This window comes from Caretta caretta, chromosome 1, assembly GCF_965140235.1.
Source record: "Caretta caretta isolate rCarCar2 chromosome 1, rCarCar1.hap1, whole genome shotgun sequence".
Taxonomy (NCBI): Eukaryota; Metazoa; Chordata; order Testudines; family Cheloniidae; genus Caretta; species Caretta caretta.
The window spans coordinates 208,649,777-208,669,330 of record NC_134206.1 but is presented as its reverse complement, the minus strand read 5'-3'; positions in this window follow the sequence as shown (position 1 = coordinate 208,669,330).

The window sequence follows — 19,554 nt, the reverse complement described above, 5'->3', positions numbered from 1 at the left end:
TCTCTTCCCCTGGTTTGTGAATTGTTCCGGGGCTTAGGCAGGAAACAGGTGCCCAACACCTATCTTTTTCGCTCTCCTTTGCAGCATGGGTCACTTGCAGGTTTAAACTAGTGTAAATAGTGAATTCTCTGTAACTTGAAGTCTTTAAATCATAATTTGAGGGCTTCAGTAACTCAGCCAGAGGCTCCGGGTCTATTGCAGGAGTGGTGGGTGAGGCTCTGTGGCCTCAGTGTGGCAATTGGAGTAGATGATCATGATGGTCCCTTCTGGCCTTAGAATCTATGAATCTGAGACACCTAGTGAGGCAGCAGTGCACACCCCCAAAGGCAGAAACTTAGGGTACGTCTTCGCTACCCACTGGCCGGGCAGCGATCAATCCAGTGGGGATCGATTTATCGTGTCTAGTCTAGACATGATAAATCAACCCCTGAGTGCTCTCCAATCGACTCCTGTACTCCAGCACCGCAAGAGGTGCAGGCAAAGTCGAAGGGGGAGCAGCAGCAATCGACTCACCGCGGTGAAGACCCCACGGTAAGTCGATCTAAGTACGTCGACTTCAGCTATGTTATTCATGTAGCTGAAGTTGCGTAACTTAGATCGTTCCCCCCCCCCCCCCCTCAGTGTAGACTAGGGCTTAGGCCTGGTCTATATTTAAAATGTAAATCAACGTGGCATAACCCCAAGCACCACAGCTACCCTAACCTCTCCAGTGTAGATGCAACTAGGTCGAGGGAAGAGGGCTTCTTGGGGCAACAGAAAAAACGCTTCCATTGTTATTATTTATACTATGGGGTTATGCTAGTAAAGCTACGATGCTATAGCTATAAGAAAAGGAGGACTTGTGGCACCTTAGAGACTAACCAATTTATTTGAGCATAAGCTTTCGTGAGCTACAGCTCACTTATGCTCAAATAAATTGGTTAGTCTCTAAGGTGCCACAAGTCCTCCTTTTCTTTTTGCAAATACAGACTAACACGGCTGTTACTCTGAAACATGATGCTATAGCTATGCCATTCTAGTCCCTTTAATGTAGACATGGCCTTAGGTGTTTGTGGACTTACTTAGATCCACTTAGGCACCTGAGTGAGTTCAGGCACCTGCAGGGTTTGGCAGGAGTTTTGTGGATCACAATGGAGCCCAAACTGGGACTTTGTGTGCCTGAACCAGTGACTTAAATGCCTAAGTGTGGAGTTTAGGCACCTAAGTATCTTTGGGGCTCTGGGCCTAAGTACTTAATTCTCATACATGCATATGCCCATTAAGGTAGGTAAATGCTGTTATCCCCAGTTAACAAATGGGAATCTGAGACTGCAAGATGTGAAATGATTTAGGCAGACACAGCAAAGTCAAGATCAGAATTCAGGCGTCCCTAGGTATCCTTTTGATGCAAGGATTGTGGCTTACCTTCAGGGGTGAGAGTAGGGCCAGAAAGGGCGGGGCCTCAGGCGGAAGGGGAGAGGCTGGAGGGGTCCGCCTCCCCCAGCCAACCCATCCATGCTGCCTGGCCAGGCAGCAGCCAGGAGCCCCGGGCCCTTTTAAATTGCCAGCCCCGGGGCAGCTGTCCTTTTGCCTCCCCTGTCAGCGGCCCTGGCTGCCGACAGGGGAAGGGGCAGCAGCATTAAAGGGCTGCCAATGGGGCAGGGACATTACAGCGCTTTAACGTGGGCTGCATACATACAGGCCGGTACCGGCTCACTTTCACCCCTGCTTACCTTCCACTCGTAGAGGTGTAACTAGGCTGCTGGTGCTCAATGAGAGAGCATGCGGTTGATGTTGCCCTGAGTCTCTTCCCTTGCTGTGTCCCTTTGGCCCATAGGCGGTGTTTATATCGTCCTCAGCATTTCAATACTTGTCAGTAACTGACAAAGACGTTCATTATCTGGGGATTGTTGGCACCACTTAATATGCAATTTCTGACTGGTATTTCAGTAATACTTAGTGTGCCTCAGGGCCTCTGCTTTTCCAGTGGCAAAACTGCTAAAATCCAGAAACTCTAGTGCAACAAAACTCTGGGAGTTAAGAAATGTCTTGCTGCCTGAGATATCCTTCCCTTGCAGCCCACTGAGCGATGCTTTTTTTATTCACTTTTCAATGATCGTGAAAAGCAGCAGTACTCTGGTACACCTCAGCCACGATTGCCTGTGTGCACCCCATTCTTTGCCCCAGCTGGTTTACAGCTGCCCTCACACAGCAGCTGTTTATAACAAGCAATGAATTTTCAGGGTCTCTAACAATTTGTGTATTTTTCCATCCCAGTTAACCATCTGCTGTTTTTCACACCCATATCTCTTTCAGGAGGGCTGTAACTCATCTCTGCTTAACAGGCAGATTTAAAGTAATTCATTCACATAAAGTGTTGTGAAAACAGAACTTTTTTCTGCTTCAGCAACTTAAAAACTCTTCCTATCCTCTTGGCTCACAGATGGCTTGAAGAGGTAAGGTAGGTGAGGTAATATGTTTTATTGGACCAACTTCTGCTTGGAGTCATGCAGTCCTGTTCTGAAGGCTGCTGTATCTGCATGTTTCTCTAATATTCTAGTTCGGTCAACTAAAAAATGACCCGACTCCACCAAACTCAAATCTGCCCCTGTAGCATTTGCTAACCAGAAAGAAGATCTTGGTAATATGCACCTCTTTGTGCATTTGTCCCTTGAAATACTTCGTTTAAAAAAAAAGTTTACTTGAGTCCTACAACCTTGTGTACTCCAGGTCAAGTGGGATCTAAATAGCACAGCACAAACATAGAGTCATAGAATATTAGGGTTAGAAGAGACCTCAGAAGGTCATCTAGTCCAACCCCTTGCTCAAAGCAGGACCAACCCCAACTAAATCATCCCAGCCAGGGCTTTGTCAAGCCGGGCCGTAAAAACCTCTAACAGAGATTCCACCACCTCCCTAGGTAATCCATTCCAGTGCTTCACCACTCTCCTAGTGAAATATTTCAGAGTAGCAGCCGTGTTTAGTCTGTGTCCGCAAAAAGAAAAGGAGTACTTGTGGCACCTTAGAGACTTAATAAATTTATTTGAGCATAAGCTTTCTTGAAAGCTTATGCTCAAATAAATGTGTTAGTTTCTAAGGTGCCACAAGTACTCCTTTTGTTTTTCCTATTGAAATAGTGTTTCCTGATATCCAACCTAGACCTCCCCCACTGTAACTTGAGACCATTACTCCTTGTTCTGTTATCTGCCACCACTGAGAACAGCTGAGCTCCATCCTCTTTGGAACCCCCCTTCAGGTAGTTGAAGGCTGCTATCAAATCCCCCCTCACTCTTCTCTTCCGCAGACTAAATAACCCCAGTTCCCTCAGCCTCTACTCGTAAATCATATGCCCCAGCCCCCTAATCATTTTCGTTGCCCTCTGCTGGACTCTCTCCAATTTGTCCACATCCCTTCTGTAGAAGGGGGACCAAAATTGGACGCAGTACTCCAGATGTGGCCTCACCGGTGCCGAATAGGGGGGAATAATCACTTCCCTCTGTCTCCTGGCAATGCTCCTGCTAATACGGCCCCATATGCTGTTGACCTTCTTGACAATGAGGGCACACTGCTGACTCATATCCAGCTTCTCGTCCACTGTAATCCCCAGGTCCTTTTCTGCAGAACTGCTGCTTAGCCAGTCGGTCCCCAGCCTGTAGCGGTGCATGGGATTCTTCCTTCCTAAGTGCAGGAATCTGCACTTGTCCTTGTTGAACCTCATCAGATTTCTTTTGGCCCAATCCTCCAATTTGTCTGGGTCACTCTGGACCCTATTCCTACCCTCCAGCATATCTACCTCTCCCCCAAGCTTACTGTCATCTGCAAACTTGCTGAGGGTGCAATTAATCCCATCATCCAGATCCCTGATAAAGATGTTGAACAAAACCGGCCCCAGGACTGACCCCTGGGGCACTCCACTTGATACCAGCTGCCAACAAGACATCGAGCCATTGATCGCTACCCATTGAGCCAGACAATCAAGCCAGCTTTCTAGCCACCTTATAATCCATTCATCCAATGCATACTTTTTTAACTTGCTGGCAAGAATACTGTGGGAGACCGTGGCAGGTTAAATATTGTGGCATTTTCAGATACTTCTTTTAAAATGGAGATTTATTTTATTGAATTAAACATGCTAATGAAATATCCAAACAGTAAAGTAGTCAGGGTGTTATTTGAGATTAAATTTACTTTTACACTTCCCTCAAGTTTTAAATTTTCCATGTGCACACACACTTTTGTACTGAAAACAGCTTAATTGTAGATGTTGTCTGGGACTGGAGTGGGAGCTAGTATAAAATGGGCAGGGGGCAGATAATTTTTGACACCTAGGAAGGTGGGGGAGGCAGTTTAGGATTATGGGATAAGCATATTAGTTGGACGGTTCTGCTTTAAATTATCAGCAATGAAATAGTTTTGGAGTCAATACCCTATTGAAGTCAATGAGGCAATTCATACTCCATTAACTGTTTGTTTCATGCCTTCTTCAGATGCCTGGCATGGCTGTATGGGGAAATTTACTGGCATAATTATACCGCTATAGTTATACTGGTATAGCTCCCTATATGACTCTAGCAGAATAATTTCCCTGTGTAGACAAACCCTTAGGAGACAGTATTGTGGCAGTTACACCTGAGTCATATCTGTAAGGTTTTTATCACAAACAAGTGCTGCAAACTGAATTATTTTAAATGAAACCTCAGATTTTGGAGCACATTTCTGTAGCAAGGAGTGGATTCTGCAGTCACAAAATCACAGAGTACATGGTGATCTGCTCATAAATGTTTATTAGCCATTGTCTACACATTTATTTACCCGTTTAAATTTTCCATCCTAACTGGGTAGATATGATTTCCTTGTTTATTATATCTTAAGAGCTCAGTGCTCTGTTCTCAGAAGGAAACTCCTAATATATAAGAACATAAGAATGGTTATAATGGGTCAGACCAATGGTCCATCTAGCTCAATATCCTGTCTCTGACAATGGCCAGTATCAGATGCCTCAGGCAGAATGAACAGAACAAGGCAATTATTGAGTGATCCACACCCTGTTGTGAGTTATGAGGAGAGGCTGAGGGAGCTGGGATTGTTTAGCCTGCAGAAGAGAAGAATGAGGGGGGATTTGATAGCTGCTTTCAACTACCTGAAAGGGGGTTCCAAAGAGGATGGCTCTAGACTGTTCTCAATGGTAGCAGATGATAGAACGAGGAGTAATGGTCTCAAGTTGCAGTGGGGGAGGTTTAGATTGGATATTAGGAAAAACTTTTTCACTATGAGGGTGGTGAAACACTGGAATGCCTTACCTAGGGAGGTGGTAGAATCTCCTTCCTTAGAGGTTTTTAAGGTCAGGCTTGACAAAGCCCTGGCTGGGATGATTTAACTGGAAATTGGTCCTGCTTCGAGCAGGGGGTTGGACTAGATGACCTTCTGGGGTCCCTTCCAACCCTGATATTCTATGATTCTATGATAGTCCCAGCTTCTGGCAGTCTAGTTTCGGCACACTAAGCATGGGGTTGAGCCTTCTTGGCTAATAGCCATTGATGGACCTATCCTCCATGAACTTATCTAGTTCTTTTTTTAACCCAATTACACTTTTGGCCTTCACAACATCACCTGTCAATGAGTTCCACAGGTTGACTGCGTTGTGTGAATCATTATGTTTGTTTTAAAGCAGCCACCTATTAATTTAATTGGTTCTTGTGTTATGTGAAGGGGTAGATAGCACTTCCCCATTCACTTTTCCACACCAGTCATGATTTTATAGACCTCTCTCATATCCCTCCATAGTTGTCTGTTTTCTAAACTGAAGAGTCCCAGTCTTTTTAATCCTCCTCACATGGAAGCTAATCATTTTTGTTGCCCTTCTCTGTACCTTTTCCAGTTCTAATATATCCTTTTTAAGATGGGGAGATTAGAACTGCACACAGTATTCAAGGTGTGGACATACCAGGGATTTATATAGTGGCATTATGAGATTTGCTTTTATCTATCCCTTTCTTAATGGTTCCTAACATTCTGTTAACTTTTTTGACTGCTGCTGCACTCTGAGCAGATGGTTTCAGAGAACTATCCAAGATCTCCTCGTTGAGTGGTAACAACTAATTTAGAATCCATCATTTTATAAGTATGGTTAGCATGTTTTCCAATGGACATTACTTTGCACTTACCAAGATGGAATTTCATCTGCCATTTTGTTGCCCACTCACCTAGTTTTGTGAGAGCCCTTTGCAACTCTTACTTAAGTCCAAAGCTGACTGCAATCTTGAGTCATTTTGTATTATCTGAAAACTTTGCCACCTCACTGTTTACCTTTTCCAGATCATTTGTCCACATTGAATAGCACTGGTCTCAGTACAGATCCTTGGAGACCCCACTATTAATTACTTTCCATTGTGGAAACTGACCTTTATTCCCACCCTTTATTTCCTCTCTTTTAACCACTTACTGATCCATGAGAGGAAGCTTCCCTCTTATCCCATGACTGCTTACCTTGCTTAGAAGCCTTTGGCAATCTCTGTTATTTCACTGGAGGGCCATATCTTGGTAAGAGGGCCATTCCAATAGATCCGTGTGGCACAATGTATGACACTTCTCATGCCTGGATCAGAAGATTGTTTTTAATTTCCACTCCCAGATGTGACCTGTATTCCAGTCATGACATCTTGATTAGGAAGGTTGTTGCGGGAGCAGAGCTCTTCTCTACCTGTGTCTTGATCAAGGTCTCCTGTCACTGTTCAGAAAGATTAGGTGTCCTGGACTATATGGTGTTTTTATTCAAAGCAATTTGGACGCCTTTTGCTGTATGGCAATTGCTGAATGTAGAACTGCTATTTCACTTCTCTTTGCAGTCCCATATTGCCAGTATTTAACTGGGTACTCTCAGATGCAGTAAACACCAGAAGGTGCTGGACAGAAACAAAATGTTCTATACAGTAGAATTTTGGCATTTTAATACGGATTTGTCATTTAAACTAAATTCTCGGACTTCGGGTGTTCTCCACATTCATCTCCATTAAATATCTAGTACAGAGCACCTGACCTTTCTGGCATCTGCTCCCATTTATCATCAGCCTAAGACTTTGGTTGTAGCCTGCCTCCCTTGCCTTATCTTCATCCTGAATTAGGGCTTAGCTCTGGTGTGTAAGCACCAAAGTGTCTGCAATGTTGCAAATGTCACATAAGGGATTAGCACCCAACTGCTGAGGCCAGGCACTCTACATGAAATTAATTTGGATGGCTCTGCTGTGACACAAGCTGAGGTCAACTGGTCCACTTTGCTGAGCTAGAAAATGAGAGAACGGCAAGTTACTACCTTTCCCTGTTCTCCGTGGCATTCGGTCATGAATATCACTGGAGAGAGACAAGTCTTGATTCTGAGTTCACTTATATCATTTTAACTCTGTTAAGTACCATGCACCTACTCCTGATTCCCAGGGGTGTCAGTGATATCAGAATCAGGCCCAGTGACTTGTTAACATGAAAGTATTATAGCATTAACCCTTCAGAGACTGGCTTGTTCCTAGGAAAAAGGACATGAGGAAACTATTTTCCCTAGGTCAGAGAGGAAGGTGGAGAGATGCTGGAGGCAGAAGGGTTTCCAGCAGTGATGAAGTGAGATGGGATGCTTGCCCAGTGTGAATCCTGCTGCTACTAGCCACCCTCACTAGTCTCTGGCCTACACTTCCAGAGTGACTGACTCTCAGCCTTTCTTTTGGGTCTCCCATGAAGGCGTCTCTGGGGAATCGATAATGTGGAGGGAATCAGTGTGGCTCTGGCGTGATCAGTAACTGAAAGCATGCAGGAGGCTGGGAGGACAGCAGCATCCATGTCAGATGAGGCCTTTGGAAAGGGGGTGGTTGTGTGGAGCTGTGCTGTTGAGTCAAGGTGGAAGTGGCAGGAGGATTAAGAGTTGCGGGGGAGGGACAGGAAGGTAAGGGCACTTTAAACATAAGTGGACTATCAAGAAAAGATGTCTAATGCTGATAAGTATCAGGATATGGAATTGTCTCCAAGCAGAGAGCTCTGTCACCTGGGAAACTTAAAACTAGGGGACTCCCTAGGGAACAATCTTGCATCAGCCTTCAGGCAATAGGGCTCTTCTTCCTTCTGTTAGAGGTGGGAAGGGTTAATCCAATACACTACAACTCCTAGAAAACACTGTGAACCCAGGCCCTCCACTAGCCAAAGTCCAGTTACTGTGAGCACCAGGTGGTTTCCTGATCCCAGGAACTCAGCTACTCAAACTGTAAAATTCAGATGAAAATCCTTAAATCCAGACTCCAGCGAGAGACTGTTGAATTGGAATTCGTTTGCAAATTGGATACAATTAACTTAGGCTTGAATAGAGACTGGGAGTGGCTAAGTCATTATGCAAGGTAACCTATTTCCCCTTGTTTTTTCCTACTCCCCCCCCTCCTCCTCAGACATTCTTGTTAAACCCTAGATTTGTGCTGGAAATGGCCCACCTTGATTATCATACACATTGTAAGGAGAGTGATCACTTTAGATAAGCTATTACCAACAGGAGAGTGGGTTTGTGGGGGGGGAGAAAACCTGGATTTGTGCTGGAAATGGCCCAGCTTGATTATCATACACCTTGTAAGGAGAGTGATCACTTTAGATAAGCTATTACCAGCAGGAGAGTGGGGTGGGGGGAGAGCAAACCTTCTGTAGTGGTAAACACCCATTTTTTCATGCTTTGTTTGTATAAAAAGATCTTCTATACTTTGCACAGTATGCATCCGATGAAGTGAGCTGTAGCTCACGAAAGCTTATGCTCAAATACATTGGTTAGTCTCTAAGGTGCCACAAGTACTCCTTTTCTTTTTGCGAATACAGACTAACACGGCTGTTCCTGTGAAACCTATCCTTAAATGATAAACCATCCACAACATGTGAAACTGCTGAAAATGCCAAGATTCCTAATCCAGTGAAGACATAGCTATCACAGGGGGGGCCTCAGCTGGAAGAACACAGTGTTCAAGAGGGAGAAGAAGGGAATTATATCAGATGATACACAGTTAACTGCCATATGAACATATGTTTTTAATGTGCTAATCTGATCCCATTTGAAGCCTTTCTCAGCTGGGCTTCCTCTGAAAACCAGATTTCTCATTCCAAGGGGACAGAACTGGTTGCAATTACGCTGCAGTTAGAACAGGAGGGTTATTAGTTTTGCTGCTGCCAAACTTCAGACACTTCACCAAAACACTGGGGAAAAAAGAGTAAGAGTCTCCTTTCCATAGAAGGTCAATGGTGGCTTCCAGGCATAGATTATCTGCTGCAAGATCTCACCATCTACTTTAGCATGGGTGCTCACTCCCTCTGCCATGAGGTGCGCATGGTCTCTCTCTCCTGGTGTGGTGCTTGCACTCCCTTGCATGCTATTTGGGGTGCTGTGTACTCACCTCCTCCTATTTGGAGAAAGCTCAAATGCCCACCCCATCATTGACAATGAAGATCACCAAGAACAGCAAATACAGGCTCCTGGTGGCAGATCCATCCCAGTAGTTGAGAAGGCTGATGCAGTTGGAACTGTTTTAAGAACAAGTGACTGTGTGGTCAGCCAGCCATCAAGAGGGTAAGTATTAGCCTGGTCTTACAGTTGATCTGTCTACATTCTGAGATTTGAAACATGTGCAAGAGAGCCACAATGGACTAGTGGATGTAATGCAAGTCTACCACTTCAGACTGAATCTGTGCCCTAGAAATGAACCAGTATGTCCACATCAGCCAGGCTGGGCCTGGTGCAGTTTTGCTGTGCGTCCACACTGGCACTGTATTACACAACTGCAGTTACACTGCCCGCTGGGTACTTCTGCAGTTTCCAGCACAACAACCTGGAGCAGTGCATTATGGAGAGATTTTGAAAGGCATTTGACAGCCAAAGGAAAGTTTGGGATAAGAGGTCAAATGCTCATAAGCCTATGACAAGCTTGTGTGATTCCCAGGCCCTGGCACTCTTTCCTAAGCCTTTTCTCAAAGCAGAGGTCGGGCTGACCACATCACTCTTGCTGTTTGCTCAGCAAGCAAGGAAAAGTAGTTTCAAGGTAGTTGTGGCGAGGTGATAACTCTTCAAACAGTAACGTAGCAGAATCAGAGATCAAGTGAAACCAGCAATCAGTGGGCTTACTGCTGCAATTGCTATGGGAGGTGTGGGGCTGTTCTGCCTGGGGAGTGGAGGGAAGGAGGGGATAGGAGGAGACAGTCTTTCAGGATGTTTGCTAGATGTTTGCTAGAAGCATTGCTTTTGAGTCCAGGTTTCGACCACAAACTGGTAAGAGCAAGTCCAAGCCGCCTCGGTGATATCTGAGGACCACCTCCAAGTGAGCTTCTAGGTGGGGGCAGGGAAATATGCATTGCCCCAGAATGGGATGGCCAGACTGCAGCACTCACTGTGTTCAAGCGTTATATATATAACTCCTGAGCTCGGCTACAGTGAATTGGTATCGCTGCTAGATTTCATTTTAGGCATTTGGTGATTGGTTGGCAGCAGGGCACATTCTTATGTGTAGACCTGGTGTGTAAAAAGACGTGTGGTGAACCAAAACATGGTAAGATGCCTAGCTTCTTTAGGGTAGGTGTGGTTCCTGAGATCTGGCTTCTGTACTCTGCACTGCCGTAAGTGTCCTCTGTGACCTTTGGCATGAGATTTCCGCTCTGATTCTCAGTTATCCTATCTGTGCAGTTGGTTAATAACATGTCCCCTTCAGCTGTGGGATGAGGAATGGGGTTGCTCACTGCACCATGTTGAAATGCAGAGTTCTATCAAGGCTCTTCATTGGAACAGGTGATCCAAACCTAAAACCTATGTACGCTTCACTTAGGTCAAGGGGCTGTTGGGGGCAGGAATACAGAAAGGAGGCATTATTCTTCCAGATCTTGATGTGCCTCTTCACCTCTGAAAGGGAGCTGTGCTGCTTTGGAGGTCAGCCGTGACCATTTCTCCCTTTAGCGTGCTCAAGAAGGAGTGTGCATACGCATGCACAATGTCTGCTCCTTCCAGTGCAGGCTGGGGAGGCAGGGACAAAGCCTCTTATTACGAAAGCAGAACTCTACAGTCCGTAGTGTGTGTGTGTGTGGGGGGGGGTCTCCATATTTAATTGACAGAGAAGTACCTCAAGCTTTCAAACAAAAGGCAACTTTTGTAAACACTTTACTTGGCCTGATCTTCAGTGCCTCTTGCCTGTGTCACCATTAAAATCTGTTTCTGTTTCCCATTTTGTGGTGTAATGCAAGTTCTTTAGGCAGAGGAATGCAAGAATCTACAGAACACCGTTCTAACCAGTAATGTATGCACTTGGGGCTCTGGCGGGGGCAATTTCTCAAAGATAAAAATAATTAGGAGAAAAAGTGATTAGGAGGAGAAATTAAACACAGAAGAGGGAAGACAAAGTGGAAGGCATTGTTAAAAAATTTTACTTGATGTCCAAATTCCTACACTTATTAGACACAAAAAGGTTACTCAGTTTAAAAAACAAAATCTTGCTTAAGAAAGGACATGAAAGCAACACAAAAAAATACAACAAATACACAGAATGGGAGGTAAATCAAGTTAAGAGAAGCAAAGAGAATCAATGAATAGCTCTGGCCAATAGAGTTAAAGTGAACAAGATGAAAGGTTTTGACTAAATGGGGGGGAAGAAAGGACGGCCTAGCAATGGTATCGATCTGTTTGTAGACGCAGGTGGCAAAATTGTCAGTATGATGCAAACAAGGCAAAAGTGTTCAATAAACATTCCTGTTCTGTAGTTGGAACCAAGGGCATAGGGCAGACACTTTCTTTTCCAAAAGTAACAAAGGAAGATGTTTTACAGCATCTACTAAAGATGAACCTTTTCAAATGAGCAGGGCTGCATAATCTGACTTTTTAAGAAATTGGCTAAACTATTGATTTCAGTTTTAATAATTGTTGGTAAAGTTCCTGGGGATCAGGAAAAAAAGTGAATGTATCAGTATTTTAAAAAGAACAAATCGGATCGCTCCGGTAACTAGGCTGGTTAGCTAGACGTCCATCCTGGGAAAAGCTGCGGGACAGCTGATACATGGGACTCCATCCATAAAGAGTTAAAGGATGGGATTATAATTAATCCCAGTTAATACGGTTTAATGGAAAACAGGTCTCACTCAATTTCATATTGTTCTGACAGACTAGCAGTCTGAGAAAACTTTCTGTGTTGCAAAATATGAATTGTTTGATTTAGTACCATTCTCATTTAATGGTAACAGCAACACCCGTAGCATTGTCATTAAAACACCCAGCACTATATGAAATGGATGTACTACATGGTGACTTGATTAAAACTACATAACTGATAGATCTCAACTTATTCTTGTAAAAGGTGAGTCTGTAACGGGGAGGGTATTTCTAGGGAGATCCTCCAGGGAGGGGTTCTTAGCGCAGCTCCAGGCAAGCTGGAATGGGGGGGAAAGAGAGCAGCTGGCTATGGCCCCACTGCTTTTAAAAGTGGGAGAGCATAGCCCTTTTTACCAGTCGTAAGGGCAAGCAACAGGGAGGAGCGGCTGGAGAGGAGCGAGTAGGGAGCGGAGCCTTGGAAGAAGGGGTGGCAACAGGGGCGGGGTCATATTTCAGGTGATGGTGACCCCCTCACTTTTAGGGAGTTTCTGTAGCCCCTTTCTAGCTCTGTTCAATAATTTTATCAATGGTCTAAGAAGAAAATATAAAATCATTGCTAATAAAGTTTGCAGATGGCACAGACTGCTGGGTGGTAAATAATGACAAGGACAAGTCCCTGGTACAGAGTAATCTGGATCACTTGATAAACTGGGGAACAATCAAACATGCATTTTAATACAGTCAAATGCAAGGTCATAAAACTAAAAATATATATTTGTGGGCAAGAAATGACTCTGATAAGGACTTGAGGTCATTGCTGATACCCAACTGAACATTTCCTCTCATTATGGTGATGGGCCAAAAAGAATTCACGTGACCCTTGGATCTATTAACAGAGGAACATTGAGCGGGAGGAAGAAGACCCTGTTGCCTCTGTACACGGTATTGGTGAGACCATACTGGAATACTGTGTCCGGGCCAGGCATGGGTGCTTTTAAAAAGACTTTGGAAATACTGGAGAGAACTCAGAAAAGAGCAACAAGAATTATCTGAGATCTGGAAAACCTGCCTTCTAGTGAAAGACTAAAGAAGTTCAATCTAGTTTATCTGAGAGGAGGTGTAATTGTGGTCGAGGACTATCTACACAGGGATAAGCTATCTGATGCCAGAGGCAGGGGCCTTTTATATCTAGTAGTCAGACAAGTTCCAGTGACTGCAAGTTGAAGTCAATAAAGTTCAAACTGGAAATAAAATGCAAGCTTTTAACAGTGAGGGCAATTAATCACTAGGACAATTTACAAGGGATATGGTGCATTCTCTGTCATGTGCAGTATGTAGATTGGATGCCTTTCTAAAAGAGAGGGCCTAGCTCAGCAGCTAGCTAGTACATGATTAAGGCTAAGCTTTTGTCAGGGATATTTTTAGTAAAAGTCACGGACAGGTCAGGAGCTTCTGTGAGTTTTTCTTTATTGCCCATGACCTGTCCGTGACTTTTACTAAAAATATCCCTGACAAAATGGGGAGCTCAGCTGCAGGGTCTCCCCGCCCCCGTGGTGGATGGGAGCTCCGGGGTACCCCCACCAGGTGGCCAGGGAACCCTGCAGCTCCCAGTCGCCACTGGCGGTGGGGGGACCTTGCAGCTCCCGACTGCTCTGTGACTTCAGCCCATAGGTCACTGGAAGTCACTGATACTGTGACTTCCGCAACCTCTGTGAAAAAATTGTAGCCTTACACATGATTAAAGAAAAGAAGCTGAAAAAAGGACCAGGCCTCACACTGCAAATCCTTGCTGCTATTTGAGGTAGAAGTAGGAATCTGCCCTTAGAAGCAGAGTTTGGCTTTGAGAAAAATGTTGACACCTCCCCCCACATCTTCCCCCACCCCATTAAAATCAGCATGTGTAGTGAAATGTAGAGAGGTCAGGCTCTGAGTATGAAACTCATTGCCAACCTCTGCTGAAATTCACCTCATAAAAGGCATAAATCCTTTAGCGTTAGATTACACTTGGTTAACAAAAAAGACCTATTGTAAATTAACTTGGATTCAGCTACTGCTATTGCTCTGTAACTTCTTAGCTTTATATTTATGAGAATTTGGTTAAGGCAGAAAACCCAAGCCCTACTTCCACCTCTCTCTGCTCTCTTGAGAGATTCTTGAGGAAATAAGAGAGCCATTACACTGGTATACTTTCCTGCTGAAGTGCATCTCCCCTGCAGGGTGTCCTGATGCAAAAATACAGATGTGCATTGGCTGCATTCTGAGAACAATGGCATTGTTGCTGTGTCTTTGGAACAGATAAGAACTGCAGCTCCGGCACCAGCAGTTTAATTTTATCATAACCACAAAAAGTTATGAAAAAACAATTCCAGATGGTTCTGCAATGAGGCAGTAAACTTCAGTTCTCGAGAACTGAAAACTGGGCCAAGGCAGAGATCCAAATGCTTCCAAGCTGCTACCTTAAAAAATCTCGTAACACTTCTTGAGTGCAAATCCTGTACTCCATCATGTGAGTTCTGCCATAGGACAGAAGAATTAGCTGTCTGGTCCCATTGAGTATCCATAGTTGTCCTTAGTTGGTTACTGTCTGATTAGGACAAGAGGCTGAAGGAATGCATTATGGTTAACTATCCAGGCCCTTGTCTTTTTTGCTGTTCACACAACAAACATAATAAAGAAACAGCTGGGCACAGTGGGATTCAAATAACTGTGTTTACTGTATATACACAACATGAACATAAGAACAGCTATACTGGGTGAGAACGAAGGCCCATCTAGCCCAGGATCCTGTCTACCGACAGTGGCCAATGCCAGGTGCCCCAGAGGGAGTGAACAGAACAGGTAATCATCAAGTGATCCATCCCCTGTCGCCCATTCCCAGCTTCTGGCAAACAGAGGCTAGGGACACCATCCTTGCCCATCCTGGCTAATAGCCAACATGCAAGGCTTTGCTGCTATACACACTGCTGCTCTGGCTGGATTTTGGTGACTTCTAAAACACAGAACACAGTGAGTGCCAGTAGAGGGCTTACAAACTATTTAAAGGAACACTGCCCTATTCCTAATGACAGGTTTCAGAGTAGCAGCCATGTTAGTCTGTATTTGCAAAAAGAAAAGGAGTACTTGTGGCACCTTAGAGACTAACCAATTTATTTGAGCATAAGCTTTCGTGAGCTACAGCATCCGAGCTGTAGCTCACGAAAGCTTATGCTCAAATAAATGTGTTATTCTCTAAGGTGCCACAAGACCTCCTTTTCTTTTTGCCCTATTCCTATATGCTATAGTCATTATTGGCAGCCACTTGTATATTCTCCCTGTAGCTGCTGCAGCTCCTGCTTATAAGAGGGTTCTGTAACTTTCTACCATGGTTTCATAAAGATGCCCTCCCTCCTCTGACACCCTGCCAGGCCAGAGGGGTCTGAGACTCAAGGCACTTATCTGCAGGGCAGGATTGGTGGTTAGATGGGCCCAACAGTACCTGGGGCCTGTGTTCACTACCCATCAAGAGGAGGCATTCTGAGTGCTAACAGCAAACTGCCCCAGGGAATTGGGGCAGGTTTTATTCTCCTTTTCGTTCTAGAAAAAAAGGAAGGTCTTGTATTACAGAAAATTATCCTTCTGCTACTATTGCAATGGGTATATGGTCTGGAAGTAAATTAATCCCTCCGGATTCATTTGCAGCTGAACTGCGGTTTTCCAATCTGTGTGGTGTGAGGAGTGCCACATGGCTGTGCTACCCCAGGAGTAGCACAGGGATAGAATAATGGCTCAGAGAGGCACAAATTCCTTACCTGCTTCCCCCACCCCACCCCACTCTTCTCCACAACAGGCTGAGGGGGAAATTGAGTCCAGGTCTCCTATATACTCTAATCACTGGGTATTGTTTTGTGTGGCGCCTGATCTGGTAGACAGCTTCTGAGCATGACTACCAGAGCAGGCCCTGCAGGCAAGATAGTAAAGGAAAGGCCTAGTTTGAGGCTCCTGCTGGGTCTTAGGCGTGAGATAGGCGGACATGTACCTAGACTGAGTCAGCTTTGCACATGCTCACTGGCAGATATTTTAAGTGCCTAGGGAATGTAGGGGCCTATAGAGTTAGCTGAACCACTGAAGCAAGGTTTTGAGGCTACACATTTTGGATTGAGTCACATATAGTGGCAGTTAGGTGCCTAAATCCCTTTCTGGATCTAGCTCCAAGTTTCTTTAAAAGGCTAGCTTCTGACACTGAAAATAAATGAACAAAAAATGAATTTCAAAATAAATAGTTGGACTGAGTGCAATGTAATTAATTACAAGCGTAAACAAAATTGCTGGTGACCACCAAGATTTGAGATTGAATACCAGACATGTTATGGGGACAAAATGAGTTTTTGTGACCAAGCCACACTGCCATTACCTGTATGATGGACAGATACCACTCAAGAGTTTGAAAGAGTGGAACAGGAAGAGTGGAACTGTGTGTGCTTGCAGATGATCAAATGGGTGTGTAACCTGTATACAGAACAGGATGGAAAATACATTACTAAAGAATTTGATGATGTGTTTATAGAACATAATTATTATAGCCTTCGTGCAACCCTGTCCATTAAACCCTAATGGGCTGCCAGAAATGCATGCACAAGCCATTAGCACTGAACAATAAAGTGAAAACTGAAATTGACCAGATGATCAAAATAAATGTTATTGAAGGAAGAGCCCAGCAGACTGAGTTAACACTGGCTACTGTAATGAAACCAAGAAAGTTATGGAATGTTATGGATCCAAAAGATTTGAGTAAGACCATCAAACAAAAGTGCTATTTTACCCTATGAGAACAGCTAAGACGGTCATATCTAGACCTCAAAATGCAAGACTATTTTCAGTTTTTGATGTTAGCCAAGTGTTTTGTTAGGTCCAACTCAATAAAAAAGGGCAAAATACTGGATTGTTTACTCCCCTTTTGGTAGCTATGTTTAGGTGACTACTCCTGGGGGGATTCTGTGCCAAAAAATTAAAATTCTGCATACTTTAGCTGTCAAAATAATGCAATATAATCACACCAATTTCAACTGTTTTGGAACGTTATTTAAACTACAATACAGAAAAAAGTCACAAGAACTATTCAGCATTTCCTAAACACATGGAAGTTAAATTACAAACCCTTGGTAACTAAGACCCTGAATTCCAGTTATAATCCTAGATTTTCATTTAAATTACATGACAGAACACCAAACAGCCACCCAAAAAAAAAAAAAAAAGTAGAATGTCATTTTAAATTGATCAGACTTTCATACATGAAAGTCAGATAGTTTTGCTAATCGTTGTCCTGGAGCTGGCTGGTTACTTTGGGAAGTGCTTGATTCTGATTGTCCTGACATTTTATTCACTGTTTGGTAAATGTTTTATTTGCCCTCAAAGTCTTGTTTTTAAATGGGTAAGTAAAATAAATCCTGAGCTGTAATCTAACCCCATTGTGCCACTTTGGCACAGGAAAAAAGTGAGAAAGTGCATAGATCTTCCTAGCTGAGGATTCCCTCACTGTTATTTATAATAAGGCTCCTTTACATCGCTCTGGCAATGCAGAGGCCTTGAAACTTTCACAGGTTTTATGCTCCTGGGGAAACTGACTGAGAATGGGAACAGTTAACTAACAATAGGAACATTAACAATGTTAGCAGGCTGCTACATTTCTGCCTCAGAGAATGAGATCAGTTAATTCAGGCAGGGCTGCTACTTTTGTGCCCTAGCCTGCCTTGTGCATAATAAAAAGCCCTCCCCTTTCACACCAGTGAGCTGCAGTAGCAAGGGAGAGAGACAGAGTCTCTAGCTTGTTGGCACGGACGTACACCCAGCCCCTCACCTCCTCGACGGTGATCATGTATGCAATCGGCCGAACCTGCGGACACGGCAGGTAAACAAACAGGTCCGGCCCATCCCGCCAGGGGCTTTCCCTGAACAAGCAGCGGACCGGCTTTGAGAACTACTGGCCTAGAGGTTAAAACTTAAACCCCTGTGTGGGTGTTCTCATTCGTCAGTAAAGTGTCCTTAGTCTGCTGTAGTTGGAGGATTACAGCAAACCAAGGCTTGACGTCTGAATAGAATGTCCACACGGTGGTTTAATGTGTGTTAACTTATGCTCATAAACTTCATACCTTTGGCTGGTTCATTTTAACTCTCCCTAGTGTCCCCATGCAGACAAGCCCTCAGTAACATTCACAACTTGGTAAAGAAAAAGAGCTTTAAATTGAACAGGACCCAATGCCAGATCAGGTTCAATGAACGTTGTTACATAAAACACGGGCTCAGTGACCCAAGAAAGATGGAGAGAATTGTACAAATGAAATGACCCCCAAAGAAGTTCAGAGAGCTATTAATCATTTAATTTTGCTTGTCCAAATTAATCCCCGATTTGTCACAATTTAATTCCATTCAGCATGTTGCTTAATAAAGAATAACAGTGGGATGATTCACAAGAGAAAAGCTTTTTGGAATTAAAAGGTTGCCCCAGAAGCACTGGTACTGAATATTTTGAGGCTAACAAAGAGCTTTAGATCTGAGTCAAACAAATTCATATTGGTTTGGGGGTATTCCTCTGCAAGATGATCACCCCATGGCATATGCTTCAAAAATATTGACTAGAACACTACAGAGCTGTGCTCATATTTGAAAGGAAATATTGGGATTTGTTTTTGTTGTGAACTGTGTGAAGTCCCACAATGCCCAGAAAATGACTGCCGTGAGTTTCCAAGCACTGACAACATAAGAACAGCCATTCTGAATCTGACCAATGGTCCATCTAGCCCAGGATCCTGTCTCTGACAGTGGACATTACCAGAGCTTCAGGGGGAGCATATAGAACAGGGCAATTTTGGAGAGATCCACCCATCTTCCTCTTCCAGTTTTTGGCAGTCAGAGGTTGAAGGTCACCTTGAACAGAGGGTTGAATCCCTGATCATCTTGCTAATAGTGATTGACAGACCTATCCTCCATGAATTTATGTAGTTCTTTTTGAACCCAGTTTTACTTTTGGCCATCACAACATCCAATGGCAGTGACTTTGCCAGTATAATTGTACATTGTGAGAAAAAGTATTACCTCTTGTGTGTATTAAACCTGCTGCCTGTTAATTTTATCAGGTGAACCCTGGTTTTTATATTGTGGGAAAAGGTAAATAAGACTTCTCTATTCACTTTTCCCCCACCACTCATGATTTTATAAACTTCTATCATATCCCCCAATCATCTCTTTTCCAAAGTGAACAGCCCTAATCTTTTTAGTCTCTCCTTGTATGGAAACTGTTCCATACCCTTGATCGTCTTTGTTGCCCTTCTCTGAACCTTTTCCAGTTCCACTATATCCTTTTTGATATGGGGCAACCAGAACTGGACACTGTATTCAAGGTGTGGGTGTACCATGGCTTTATATAGTGCCATTATGATATTTTCTGTCTTGTTTTCTATCCCTTTCCTAACAGTTCCTAACATTCTGTTCACCTTTTTGACCACAGTAGCACACTGAGCTGAAATTTT